Genomic DNA, 14,228 nt, shown 5'->3' on the forward strand with positions numbered 1-14,228 from the left:
GCTCACTGTAGCAACTCAAGGCTGCTCTCAGGTACATGAGAGTCCAGTCTCTGAATGTATTTGTGCCTGCCTTTTTGTTGCTGTTGTTTGTTTTCATCCTGAAAGCCCATCACCCTGTCTGCACCTGGCTGATCACTATTACATTACCTTGGACTTCCAGGACCTCCCCTCCAGCCCTCATCTTTGGTCAGGTTAGGCACACACAGTAACCTGGGCCCGCCTCTACCTCACCCCTAACCATTAATATTATCTGCATCTCCTTAGATGACATTAGCACCTGATTCTTAGTCTTCTGCTGCCCCTAGCCCAAATTGTCCTTTTATCACAATGACTCTGTGTGGTTGATCAATTCAATAACTTATCTTCAAAATTCACTGACCTCTTCCACTCTCTTTTAGCAGCTCATTCCCAAGATTTTTTTTTTAATATAATCATTGCCTAGAGCTCACCCCACTCTGAAATCTTAAACTTTATTATATCAGTGTCCAAGTAAAACCTTCAATGCCTTCGTCCCTTTCACTCCCTTATTCTTATTACATCTTCATGACCGCTCTTACTTTGGCTGCAACTTTTCTAACAGTCTACCCACACTCTGACTCTGCATGCTCCTCCACCAAAGAATATTTTATACTCATTCAATCTACTCCAACACAACACAAATTCATCAGTTTTCAATTAAGACTAGCCCCCCCTAGTCTTTTAATGAAGACTAGGTTTCACTAAAATCATGGAGCAAAAGATCACTAATCCCCTCTTGATTAACAAATCCAATGGACTCTTGTCATTCCTGATATTTCTTCATCTTTCCATGGCATTTGCCTCCACTAATTTCTTTCTTGGTTTCTTTGTCACTGACATCCCCTGGTCAACCTGGTTTGTCTTCCCAGTCTTCTTTATGCATTTATTGTTCCAGGGGGCAGTCTTCAGCCCTCCTCTCTCGCAGGCCATTTCCACACTCCAATGGCTTCAACTATGATTCATATACTGATGACCCCAAACTCTCTGCCTTTAGCTCAGCTTTCTCTCCTATATACCAGTGCCCCATGAACTTCATCACAAGAAACTCAAGCCCACGAAATCCAAAATTGAGCCTGTTGTCACTGCCCTAAAATGTTATCTTCCTCTTACATTTTTGTTGTTACTAATAAACTCAATTTCTCTCCACTCACTAACTCAAGCCAAAAATGCAAGAGTCTTCACAAATCTCTTGGTTTTCTCATTCCCCACATTAAAACAGGAATCAAGTTCTTTCTCTCCTATCTTATTCACGTCTCATATTGTCCCTTATCCATTCCCATCACTGTGTGTTGTTCAAACCCCACCATCTCTTACAACAGTCCCTCCAAGCTGACCTCTCTACCCCCAGCCTCACGGTCTTCCAGCCCATTTTTCTCATTGCAGTCAGAGGGAGCTTCCTAAACGCAAATCTCATCTCATTAGGCTCCTAGATCTCAACTTTCTATAGCAGTGGCTTCTACATGTGGTTGCATGTTAACATCGCCTAGTGAGATATTTTTAAAATATCACTCCTACAGATTCAGAGAGAACCGGTTGTGAACAGGATTGGGATGATGGCATTTTTTAAAAGTCCCAAGTGATTCTACTACAAAACCGAAGAGCAATGATTCTACAGAATAAACCCAAAAGCCCTACTTCTTGCTCCATTTTCATATTTTCTGCCTCTATTCATTCTATACACAGCTGTATAGAGTGATCCTTCTCCACTGTCTCTGCTACCTCGGCTTCCTCTGCCTAGAACTCCTTTTCATAGCAAGTCAAGACTCTAGTCATGTTATGGGCTGAATTGTGTCCCCCAGATTTATATGTTGAAGGCCTAATTCCCAGTATTTCAGAATGTGACTGCATTTGGAGACAGGGCCATTACGGAGGTTGAAATGAGGCCCTCGGGGGGGCTCTAATCCAATCTGACTGGTGTCTTTAAAAGAAGAGGAAATTTGTACACACAGAGAGACATCAGGGATACATACACACACACACACACACAGGGAAGACCATGTGAGGACACGACTGAGAAGGCAGCCATCTGCAAGCCAGGAGAGAGGCCTCAGTTGAAGGAGCCACCTCTGTGTGGGGCAGTGCAGTCATTGTGACAGAAGCAAAAAGTGGGCATGGCAAACAGTAGGCTGACTCTGAAAACTTCTGCTTAGAAGTGACAGTTAGAATAACAACAGTTATTCTCATCTCTGACTTGACCCTCCCCAAACAGGAATACAGTCTCGACCCATGTACCTGGTAATCAGACTTCCAGCAGCCTCAATTTTCGGTATCTACCTGTGAACCTGAAAATAATTTTAAAAACCATGTGAGAAGCTTTGGAGTACCAAGGAAAAGAGTTACTATCAAGCACATGCCTTTTATTCATTGATGGAGTGTAGCACCTTATATAAAGCCTTAGCTAAGGCCCACTAGCAGAAAAGAGTGTCTAAAATATTTAATGTAGAGACAAATATTACAGGCATACCTTGGAGATACTGCAGGTTCAGTCCCAGACCACTGCAATAAAGTGAACCTCACAATAAAGTGAGTCACATGAATTTTTTGGTTTCCCAGTGTGTATAAAAGTTACATTTATGCTATCCTGTAGCCTATCAAGTGTGCAATAGCGTTATGTCTAAAAAACGTACGTATCTTAATTAAAACATACGGTATTGCTAAAAAGTGTCAAAATAGTAACATCAAAGATCACTGATCACAGATTACGATAACAAATACAATAATAATGAAAAGGTTTGAAATATTGCAGGAATTATCAAAATGTGACACAGAGACATGAAGTGCGCATATGCTGCTGGAAAAATGGAAGCAGTGTTGCCACAAACCTTCAATTTGTGGAAAACACAAATCCGCGAAGCACAAGAAAGTGAGGTCTGCCTGTATAGTGCAATTAGGTAGCAGATGTTCAGAATTAGAGAATTTAGATGAAGAAATTTTAAAGATCATCTTCTCCTGTGCTTTTATTTACAAATATATATATACATGAAATTAAGGACCAGACTGGTAAAAGACCTCCAGATCACCTTTCTGTGAACCAAGACTGGATCTCTGGTTGTCCTGACCCTGTGTTCCAGAGACCTTTCCATACACACTTCTGGCATCTCATATCCTAATTCTGGATTGGAATATTTAAGAAGCCAAGGATCTGAGTCATTCCGTTTAAATAAATCTCCACTGGAGAGGTTGAAATTAAAGAAAAATCTGTTCCTGTTGTGAGGCTTGCAGTATCTGGGGAACTGACTTCTCTGGAACAATGTGTTCCCTGATGCTGATGAATAAATGAGGCCTCATTGTTCATAGTTTATTTACAAATGAATCTATAGAAGCATAAAATTTAGAACTGTTCTCGATTAGTTATTCTTTCATGTTTACTCACTCAAGTATTAAATCTTCCACAATCATGAATTTCCTTTGGGAACAAGTCTTCTGGTTTTGATAGTTCCCACTATTGAAAAGTTTTTTATTGATATTTGACCTATTTTTTTCCCATACTTTTATCCCACTTATCCTACTTATCCTGTTTAGATCAGGCCACATCATCTTCCCCAAGTGCTTATGCTTTTCATATATGTTATGACTCATCCAAATTATCATTTAGTCGGGCTCTCCATGTGCATTGCTTTAGTGTTGTTATGGACCTTACTCTCTTTACTAGAATAAATCTCTCGTAATGAGATACAAAGCCCCGGGAATATCACCATACTTGCAGAGAGAGGGGCTAACTGTCCTTGTGTCTTTGTTATTAAGTGTAATATGAGGCGCCTATGCTAAAAAAAAAAAAAAAAGAGTTTTTCCTTTCACATCACCTAGTACACTTCTGTTAATGTTTAGCCCACTAATTTCTATGTGTTTTTTCCTGTTAATTAGATTCCAACTAATAATAGGTTTTACTCTTCAGATCACATTTAACCAAAGAAATAAGTCAACGTATCCATCAGTATTCCTATTTAATGGCTTCCGTTATTCTTAATTTCCTCTCCTGTTAATTGGAGAGAAGAGCCTGGTGCCATACTTTGCACAAAGTAGATACGTAATTATTAGCTTTTTTTTCCTCCTATCATTCCCATTTCTACTTCCCACCAGTGCCTTTTTCTTCCTTAGATACCCCATGAGCTACCTACGCTCTGCCTTTAACCCTAAGGCTTCTGTTGATTGATGCTACAGCTTTCATTAGCACCTTCCCTGGATCATGTCATTATTTCCTTTTGTTTACAGAATTTCAGCCCTGTTTTCCAGCTAAGTGCAGCTTCTCTGTTCCTAACAGAAAATAAATTCTTTTTGTCAGTAAATCTCAGGAGACCATATTATGTCCTTTACTAAAATTCCAATATAACATCTGCTGAATCTTACAGTTCAAGCCAAAAAGAAGTTATTAAGCTTGTATAGTTTGATTTGTTTTTTGTAAACTCTGGTTATATACTGCTAATCACTTGTATTCTAATAGGTGTTCAATTTACCATCATATAATCTATTCCTTCTAGAACATGGATGCAAGTCTATTTTAAAATAACATGACGTTTTTATAATTATAAAAGTGGTACTAGCTCATTGTACAAACTCTGAAAAGTCAGGTGAAGTACAAAGAAAAAAGAAAAAGAATGCCTGCAGTTATTGACACATTGCAGAGATAACTCTCTTAACATTTTAGTGTATTTTGCTCACATATATTTTACCCAAGTTGAATATATGAATATGCGCCTATTTCTTTTCTTATAAAACAATACAGTAAACTTTAATGAGTACTATATTGTTTTCATTTTTTCTTTCCTCAACTTTCCACAATTAAATTTTTTCCATATAAGTCAACAAATATTAACCTCCTAAATACAGCATAAATTTAAATCATAACTCAACAGCCAATGTAAGCACATACTGTAGCTCAGTGGACTTCAAAAGAAGTCATTACAGATTTTAAACAAATATGATTTGGGTTTTTTTATTTTCTAAAATTTCTGCTTTTCATTAGGGGCTGACTTTGAAACTCATCATTACATTCTAATGATTCTCAATTTCTCCATTGCCTTTCTCTTGTTATAAATCACCAAGTGGTAATAAATAATAGAAAATCCAAAATTGGCTGACATAAGGGACAATTTTGTTTTCACTGTCTTTCCGTGGACAAACTTGCACTAATTTTCTTTACTTCTAATACAAAGATCCTCTTAATCTTGCAACAATCCATCCATATTTTGGTTTGGCTTTAATCTTCACCTTCCTTTCTTATTCCCATCCCCCCCCCCCCCAGTTCCTTTGTAATGAGTTTTTATTATGTTGAGCATGATTGTTCATCATTGATAGAAAGTTTTCCTAGTATTTTCAGACTTTCAGTGAATTCCAACTAGGTTGACTGAATACAGATGCTGCTTCTTTTTTATGACTCACCAAATTGGCCTGTGAATAAATCCGAGACATTCTTGAGAGGTTATATTTTAGCTTTGGAATGATTAGCAAGCTCATAGACAGATGGGTAGTTCTAATTTGCCAGGAGTGCCTACATTTTTTCAAGATTTAGTATGTCTACTTGCAGGGGAAGAAGGCTGTTCCACTTTTCCTTGGGTTGTAGTTTCTGAGACAGATGCCCATTCAGACACTTCGTTGTTGGGCATTTGAAGAGTTCACTGCTGCAACCCTTCCTATCCTACAGTGCTGCACCTACACTCCTTAACGCTCTCCTTCCAGCTGGGAGGATCCTACCACACTTTGAGATTCATGAGCACAGTGACTGGATTTGGTTCTTTTCCGAATCCCCAGTGTCTGATCCAATGCTTGGCACCTAATTGACACTTGAGTTGAAATAATCAATCAGATATGGTAAAGCTCATTCCGTATCAATCTCCTTTATTCTGTACAAATCATTTCAAATGACTAACCTAAACATCATTACACAAAAGTCAACAATACAGTGTTGTGATTAAACTAATGGGCTTGGGAAGTAGTCTGTCTAGATTAGATTCCCAGCTCTACCACTTACTTGCTTTGTGAACTTGAACAGATGACTAAATTGCCTCAAATCTTCTGTCTACAAAATGGGAATGATCCTAATACCTAAATGACAGGATTGCAATTAGATGCGCATTTTTCAGGACAGTACCTTGCACGTAGTACTTGTTCAATGCATACTAACAGCAATTATGGGTATGGAAGGTCTCTGATGGAACACAAGGGAGCACTCATTTACACTGGACTGTATTAGTGTAAATCAGTATAGTCTAAGTGTGATGGAAATGAAAAGAAGAACACAAGCGTCTCAAAAATACTTCTGGGCATATAAATTTTGATCTAAGAGGAAATGCTGAAGGAGTTCCTTTCTGGATAAGAAAGCACAGGGAGATCACACACAATAAAACAATGTCATCAGCACTTGTTTGATTAAATTCCATCTCTGGAATCCTCTTTCATTGTATCTCAAGCCTAAGTCCAGTCTCCCCAACAAGAGTATAAGTTCCTTGGGTGTCAAGTCTGGGTCATAAATTTCTGGGTGACACAAAGAGCGGGTTGGGTTAATAAATAAAAAACAAATGGATTACTCTTACAACTTTGTTAGATTGTTTCCATATATCAGTCCTATTAACTTGAAAAATAAAAAGTGAATTGAAAGATTAACTTTATTATCAATTTAGCCCCAATGTTTCCTTTCAACCTCGTATGAACTCACTGGCCATCCTCCTCCTCCAGCAATACACTCATCCCCTATTTGTAGACTCTTCTGACCCTTTGGTTTCAGTTCCCACTTTCTTTACCTGGAAGTTAAAGAAACCAACAGCTACTGTTGTGTTTTTAAAATCTTCAAAAGCAGGAGAGAATGCCAGCTCATTGAGAACAGAAGGGGTGGTCTACTCTTTGAGCACCAATGTTTAAGCTTAGGTGCCCCCAGGATTTGTGATATCTGAGACCAGTGAGTAGCCTCCTTGAATGAATATGCTTGGTTCAATAAATCACTGTGGAAGAAATAAACTAATTTCCTAGTTTAAAGAGGCCACTGTCTCCTGAAATACTATTGTTTTTGTAAAACTGGGAACTAAGACAATATTTTTTTAGACAAATGTCTGATTTGGTGGTTCTGGGTAAGATGTGTTGTCACGAAAGGTTTGGTGAACCAGCAGTTCTGTCTTCATCAAGAATGGCAAGATAAAAGATAGCAGAGGAGGTGGGTTTGGATATATTGGGTTGGCCAAAAAGTTCGTTCGGGTTTTTCATGCCACCTTATTTTGGAAGAACCCAAACGAACTTTTTGGCCAACCCAATAATAAATTAAACTTAAACCGTAAGGTTTAAAGCAGATTTCTAAGGTGACCAGGGTAGCCTCTCCTCTGGAGAGCTTTAGTGGGCTCAGTCAGGGGCTTTTGAAATGGTTTTCCTTTGATTCAACAAAGATGTTTGGTTATTTTGGACAATAATTTGTTACCCATCCCCCTTTCCCCTTTAATTTGTCTATTGTCAAATAAAGTCATCTTTTTTTGATAGCTGGAATTCAGGAGGCATTGACATCTTGTGATGTGAGTTAAACTCTTTTGTGGTCACTGCCCCCATTACCTGGCCTCAAGCCAGCCTGAAGTCCCCTCTGATGTATAAATCTCCTTTGCTAATCTGGCATTTATTTGGCCCCTTTCTGTTCATCATGAATCTCCCTAACTTGTGAATCCATGCTCTCCTTAGTAGTCATTCATCAGAAGGATCCATTTTATCTCCTCAAAGAAATCAGATTCATATTTTTCTGTTATAAAAAACAGTCATCCAGATGAAAGGGCCATTGATCGTTAAACACTGAAGCACCTGCCAAGGGAAGGTATGGCTTTTGCTCCAGAGAAACTCCTCAGGTCCCAGAGTCCTGTCACAAGGCAGGGTTAGGCAGGGCCTTCGTGAGCAGCGGTGTTCAAGCTTCAGAGCCTCAGAGCTCACTCTAGAGATGAGTAACTTCAGGGCCAGAAAGGGACCATGAGTACGAAGGCAGGACTTCGCTTAGAATTCTACAAAGCTTTGCAATAGTAAGTCCAGGAACACTGGCTGAGATTAAACCCACGCTGAGTCAAACAAATTGACTCCACTGGACAAAGATGCTGAAACATCATGCTCCCCTTGTTCTACTTTGTCCCTGCCTCTTCCACATGGCTCCCCAATGTGGATTGGTGGCTTTTCAGTTAGTACACATTTCTCGAAATTTGAACCCTGATCTTTATAAATTCTGCCTAAATATATGCACATGTGTTTTTCTAGCTATAACATTTACATAATGTTGAAGAAGCAAAATAATATTATCCATTCACTTTTGTTTCTCAATTTTCAGAAAGTTTGTATTTCTTCCCTCTAAGTTTGGACTATGTGAACAGGTCATTCCCAGAGTAAAGCATTCAGGCAGATGTTTCCTTCAGGGGCAGACCGCGTAGGAGGAAATCTCTTTGATTCTTTTCTCTCTCTTTCTCTCTCTTACCCTCTTCTGCTTCTTTCATACCCTCTCCTGTTTCTTCTCACCTTTTCTTCACAGCATATGAGAAATGAGGATTCAGCAGTCACCCTTCAATATAGACAATATAAAATCTAAACAAGATAACCCAGGCCTTACAGAGGAAACAAAAGTGAGCTCTATAAAACATGAAGAAATGGAATATGCAACATAAACACAGAACAAACCTTGTTTCTCCAGAAACTGGTCTTCTTTAGCTATGGGCGGTAAGTCTTGCTTCCTGGAGATGACCACTGTAAAATGGATAAAAACACACCCGTGAAACAGATAATCAAGTTAATCTTTTGACCCTAATCCTATTATTTTAATCTTTAAAAAAGAAAAAAAAGGCTATTCATTATTGTTAAGTCAGAAAACATTCTAGTGTGATTCACGTTTTATCCCACTTTCTCTTTCTAAGAGGCCAAACAGCAATAATTAAGAACATACAAGTGCCAAATAGGGCAAAGAATAAGGAATCCTTTCTGCAGAACTGGAAAAACCTGTATTTGATTTACATAAGGACCCCTTCTTTTTTCTTCATTTTAGTTAAATATACCAGTTTCAAAAAGCGTTCCCCATGACATCGATTTTGCCACTACAAAAGAAAAGTAGAAGAATTAAATGTACTGTTGGGTATTTATTGTTATTAATTAATAATAATAATAATAATTATATGAAGGTTTGGTTCTTAGGAAACAAGATGATTATCAAGGCTCTTTTCCAAAGACCTTGATTTTGAGGAGTGAGTAAGGAAGATTGCTGAACATCTTGTCTTTCTATCTTTCATATAGACTGCTCCATTGTTTATTAGTACAATGCAGAAATGATGCATCCTTCCTACTTTGTTTCCCTAAAAAGAATTCAATTGTACTATAAGTCTTATAAAATAGTAGAATCACTTAATATATATTTCTTCTATATTTGCTTATATGTGTGAAAAATGTCTCTATAAACATTTAAGAGATTAACTTTGACTCTCCCATTTGGCTTCAAGTCCCCTGAAATTAAAAATGTGCTATTTATTTTGATGGAACAGGACATAAAATTGGTAAGCCTTCTCCGTTTGTCACTCACAATTGTCTTTTTTTCTCTCCTAAATTTATGAGGTCTTTATATCCACTCTGTTTTCTTTCCTTTTTCCTTATAGTTCCTCTTCCAACAGTGTTTGCTTTTTACCAGTCCCTGAAGAGTTTCTGTTGTCATCATTTAACATTTGAATGGCAGTAATATTTTACAAAATGCTTTACAATTGCTTTTTACAAGTTATTCTCATGCCTTCAATAACTCTTAGGTTATTATTCGCAGTCCAGAGTTTTGCTGTTATTTGTAAGCACACAGGCATTCCTCTTGACGCAGCCTTTTCCAGTAGGTTTGGAAACCTTTCATTGGAAATCGTGTTCAGTGTTTTTTTTTTATGTTCAGTCTTAAGCTGCACAGGTTTTGAATATATTAGTTGTAGGAGCCTTAAAACTTTCTTGTGGTTTTTTGTTCTTAAATAGGAAATGCCATTTTAGATCAAAAGGAAAGTATTTTATTTTGTCTCTTCAGACTCTCTGAAACATAGAAGAATATGGGGTAATTTGATGCACACAATATTGAACCTGGAAAATCCTCAAATAGTAGATGAGATAAAAAGTACAGAAGTCCTAAGAAATATGAGTTATTGGAATACATATTTAAAACTTCAGACCAATTCCTGGATGGGATTTTAAAATAGCATATTTTTTAAAAGATTCTTTGTGTCTCCACAGTTAACAGAAATTCTGATCTGTATCACCACTCAGTTAAAGAATTTAGTATAAATGTTGATTTATTGATGTACGTTATTTTAAGAGTATATTCATGCTTCTTCCCTTCCTGTTCCCAGATAGTCGCCAGAAGAGTGAAGCTTTGAAGCGATTTTCCCAAATACCAAACTCTCTCAAGTTCTGTAAGATTCAGTCATTGACTACAACTTCAGACAACTTCTATACGTGGTCTTTATAAGAAACCACAACTAATGCCCATACAGGTTACCACCATTAGCGCATTGGGAGCCCCATTAGGGAAATGTGGCAGAGGATGGGTGTGCTGCTTTCTGGAGTGTCTTTACAATCTGATGTCTGAGGAGACCACACGCTCCTTTAAATCTCCTAAGAAACAACTTGAGCTAAAGTCACATGTGAGCTAATGTCAAGTCACACTTTTCTCCTTGGTAATATTTTTGACTTTTGGGTTATCTTGGTCTTTTCATTGCTCTACTGTACTTTGTCTAACAATCAGTTAAATTCATTCCCCTAGGGCAGTTATTCCCAAGCTTTTTCATATCAAGTCACATATAAAACGATTGTATTTGTACAGCACATCAGAGTAAACTGGGGAGGATTCTGGAGGTTTCTATATGGCACTTGGCACTTATATACAAAAAAAATATGGTATTTTCTTTACCTGATATAGATATGCTAAGAAAAGCAAACCACAAATGCTAGGGAGAATATTACATGCTGAGTTTGTATACAATTTCCAAATAAAATCTTTTCACATTTTAAAATGAGAAATTGGAGCTTGCTTTAGCATAATAGCATTTTATGATACAGTTTTATGGCTTGCTGGCCACACATACATCCTAATCAAGATTTCTTTAATGATGATCTTTTCACATTCTTGATAGAAATCATCTGTGAGAAACTTTGCTCACAGGAGTAGGAGGTAGCAAATAGCAAAAACATATTTATTACTTTTTCTCCTTTTGACAGACTCCTTCATACCATTTAGCACAATTCAAACAATGCAAACTCTTTAAACATCAATGGTATATCAATGATATAACAACTCTTCCTTTTCCTTCATTGATAAATATAATATTTGAATTTCTTGTTATACAAAAACAAATTTCAAATCCAATCGGTATTTTTAAAAATCAAGTATTTCAAATACTGATGAAGATTTTACTCAACAATACACAAATGTTACTTGGTCTTAATAAGTTTTTGTAAATACGCAAATTATTGTATTGACTACACATCCCTTGCAAATTATTTTAATCTCAATTTACTAAAGTTGAAATTTTTGCTTTGTCATTACATATTAATACATTTTCCATAACCTTTGCAAATTTCCATCAAATAAGCTATTTTGAAGCCAAAACCTATACTTCAGCATATCTGCAAAGTGAAAAATGTCCAATTTTTTTTCAATTTCTCTTTTAGTTTATAAACTGTTGACAAAACTCTTTCTTTGGACAGCCAATGCAATTAAATATGAACCAGCAGAAAGTGGTATTCTGATGGTATTTTTTGCAAAAATCTGAAAATAGATAGGACTGTGGCTGCTTGGATTTTATTAGATTATCATTTTGATAATGTGTAATTCAGATCTATAGACTGACATTTATATCTGAGAGCACCTGTATAAATAAGACAATATATTACTTAGTCTCTGGAGGTTCAGAAGGAATTCTTGATGTAAAGCCTTCTTGCGGTGCTACCATAATATATTACTTCTTTCTTTTTTTTTTTAATATAGATTTATTTTATTTATTTATTTGTTTGTTTGTTTTTTGGCTGTGTTGGGTCTTCGTTGCTGCATGTGCTTTCTCTAGTTGCGGCGAGCGGGGGCTACTCTGTTGTGGTGCACGGGCTTCTCGTGGCGGTGGCTTCTCTTGTTGCGGAGCACGGGCTCTAGGCACGCGGGCTTCAGCAGTTGTGGCTCGCAGGCTCTAGAGCACAGGCTCAGTACTTGTGGCGCACGGGCTTAGTTGCTCCGCGGCATGTGGGATCTTCCTGGAACAGGGCTCGAACCCGTGTCCCCTGCATTGGCAGGCAGATTCTTAACCACTGCGCCACCAGGGAAGCCCATATTACTTATTTCTAATGACTGTTGCAACTCCAGTAATTTGTTAGGAAATTTTCTTGCAGAGTAAATATGGTTCTCCCAAGTATTTTTCTTTAGGGCTCTGACAAGCATTATTACTATTACTCAGCAATGAAAACTTTTTTTGACTTATAATCTTCTGGGTCAATGTTTTCTCTGTCACCTGACATGTTATCAATGAATCTACAAATATTATTATTTAAAAATAGGCCCTTTTGGATTTCTTTTCCAGCTAGCTCCACTTGATGTACGAATATGTCTCATGCCGTATGGTGAAAAGAACAATTCTGTGATAATGTGAGAAAGTTTGACTTTGGTTGTTAATTATGCCACCTCGGAAGGAGGTTTTTTGATTTCAACATGCTGCCATTTTTAGAATTAATCTCTTTGTAAAAATCATGTTTCTTATTTTGTACCTTAAAAAGTTCAAATTGTTTTCTGTGTCTAATGACTCTTTTATTGTGAGATGTCAGTGTTTTGTTTAATTGGCATCATTATTTCATTTGATAATTTTTCTATATAAAAAAGACATTTATGCTGAGAAAGAGAAAACTTATGAAAGCATATGAATCTGTATCTGAAATAATCATTTTATTATTGACTTTGTAACTTACACTTTTTATTTGGACTACTAGGTTTGTCTTGTATACATATGAAGATATATGTACTTTGTTGTATATTTGCTATGAAAATAAATACCTGTAAAAAGTAATCCTATTTAAATATAAAGTTCTTGACTCTAGGCCTTTATGATTCATGTTTAATTTTTTTTCCAAATGCATTTTTAGGTTGTCTACATTTTCAGGAAATTTTTAAAATATCACACGAAAACTGAGTCAATTTCAAGTAGTGAAACATTCATTTCTATTTAATTCAATAATTAAAATTCTAAAAATTAAAAAGTACAAATAGCACTTTACTCTAATACGACAAAATATTTTTGAGTTTGATTTTCTGAAGCTGTAAATTTTACAGTCCCCTTAAAAATTGATTTGATAGAATTACTTTTAATGATTATTTTTTTAAACACTGGGTTTTTTTTCTAAATTTCTAAAAGCAGAAAATAATTCATTGTGAAATCCACTTAAAAATCAGGTCTCAGCCAATTAACACCAAAAGCTAATGAAAATATTTTTAAAAAGAGAATTAAGAAAATTAACAAAATTACTTTATCCCTTCCTTGACCTTCTGCTTAGTTACCCTGAGCTACAGAGAATTTTGTTGGTTCTATTTTTCGTAAGTAGAAAATTCTAAAATCCCTTTTGGGAACCATCATGGTATTAAATAATTGAGGAGAATTATTTCTTACATAATTGAGATTACCAATTTTCTCCTTGTTTGTTTCTTTAACCACTCCACTTCCTTCCCTCTTCTCACTGCCATCACCCAGGGTCAAGTATTCAAAAACTTCCACGTTGTTTCTGAATCCAAGGACACTCCCTGGGCCAAGCCATCCTATGCACAGCTAGCAGTTTGGTGTGAAATCTGATTATGGGGCAACTCTGCCCAGAAGGTTGAATGGCTTCTGGTTGTCCCTAGAGCCAGCTCCACACTCAGTGTGGCATTCAGGACCCTCCACAGCGTGGGTCCAGTTTGCCTTTCTAATCTGGCTTCTTGTTCCTCCACTTCTGCATTCTACACAGTTAAGCTCAGTGGCCTTTGTTAGAATCCTTGTAGGAAGAGTGCAACCAATAACTAGCAAGTGATATGGGGAGCTAGTTCTAAGTGGAGGTACTAACATCAGGAGAACTTGGGCCAATTTCAGTGATCCTAACATGTCCTTACCTAGCCAGGCTAGAGCCACTTGGAATACTTTGTCCCCATAGCAATCTCTGAAGGGATGTACTAACAGTTAATTTCAAATAACTTCTTTCAGGAAGTCCCATCTGATCAACCACCCAGGCATCATACTTTTTCT

The 14,228-nt window shown here is 36.9% G+C and overlaps 2 long non-coding RNA genes across 3 annotated transcripts in view; one reads left to right on the forward strand and one right to left on the reverse strand.

Moving 5' to 3' along the window:
• The window catches only part of LOC132376146 (uncharacterized), a 31,028-nt gene extending 22,327 nt beyond the window's left edge, over positions 1 to 8,701 (forward strand). Inside the window, exon 3 of the long non-coding RNA XR_009506223.1 lies at positions 8,498 to 8,701. This is a non-coding gene — a long non-coding RNA (uncharacterized LOC132376146). The remainder of the gene's footprint in view (positions 1 to 8,497) is intronic.
• Positions 1 to 14,228, reverse strand: part of LOC132376400 (uncharacterized) — a 143,401-nt gene that overhangs the window by 14,587 nt on the left and 114,586 nt on the right. For both annotated transcript variants that reach the window (XR_009506288.1, XR_009506287.1), the window contains exons 6-7: positions 8,644 to 8,709; positions 2,251 to 2,300 (exon numbers count right to left, since the gene is read on the reverse strand). This is a non-coding gene — a long non-coding RNA (uncharacterized LOC132376400). The remainder of the gene's footprint in view (positions 1 to 2,250; positions 2,301 to 8,643; positions 8,710 to 14,228) is intronic.

This window comes from Balaenoptera ricei, chromosome 12, assembly GCF_028023285.1.
Source record: "Balaenoptera ricei isolate mBalRic1 chromosome 12, mBalRic1.hap2, whole genome shotgun sequence".
Classification (NCBI taxonomy): Eukaryota; Metazoa; Chordata; class Mammalia; order Artiodactyla; family Balaenopteridae; genus Balaenoptera; species Balaenoptera ricei.